Genomic DNA, 686 nt, shown 5'->3' on the forward strand with positions numbered 1-686 from the left:
ACGACGTCTGTCTTGGATTAAGTGCTAATGGGTATCGGGTCGACCATAGAGGAAATTGCCGCACCTGACCAAGTAACTGATAAAACTGCCAACTCAAAACCGCAATCTAACAACTATTACCCAAAGTTAAACCTTACAGGCTGACTTTTTCAGCCACCATGTTCATTTCGATTTTACTTTTGATGTAAGTTCATGCTTTAATTGGAAAATGAGGACTTGTCCTGACGATACTCTAAGGCTAGGGGATTTATATTCATCGTGTTGAATTAGATCGCCACGTTGGATATATGGTTAGTTGTAATCAAAGCGCAATTTATATACATATTTCATTATCAACAACTTTTATACTAGCATGGTACTCGATTTGAATACTGATTTCACTCATTCGCCTAGAACATACTTTACGCCTTTCCAACATTGACTGCTTATCTTTGCATGATTCAGTCTTGATTCACGTTATATACTTCCTTAATTCTTTGGCGGTTTGTGTTAAACGTCGCCATTATTGACTTGGAACGTCCTTATTACTTTACGGCTTGTATACAAATGTCTGTTTCCACGCATACATTCCATGGCTTTGAATGTTAGCTACAAAAAGCGGTTGAACAAACATGTGGGCAAAATATCTCCTTGCACCGTGCTCTCGTCTGTCATATGTATTATAACTGAACCACAGGAGTAGCAAA

This window comes from Liolophura sinensis, chromosome 7 (assembly GCF_032854445.1).
Source record: "Liolophura sinensis isolate JHLJ2023 chromosome 7, CUHK_Ljap_v2, whole genome shotgun sequence".
Lineage (NCBI taxonomy): Eukaryota > Metazoa > Mollusca > Polyplacophora > Chitonida > Chitonidae > Liolophura > Liolophura sinensis.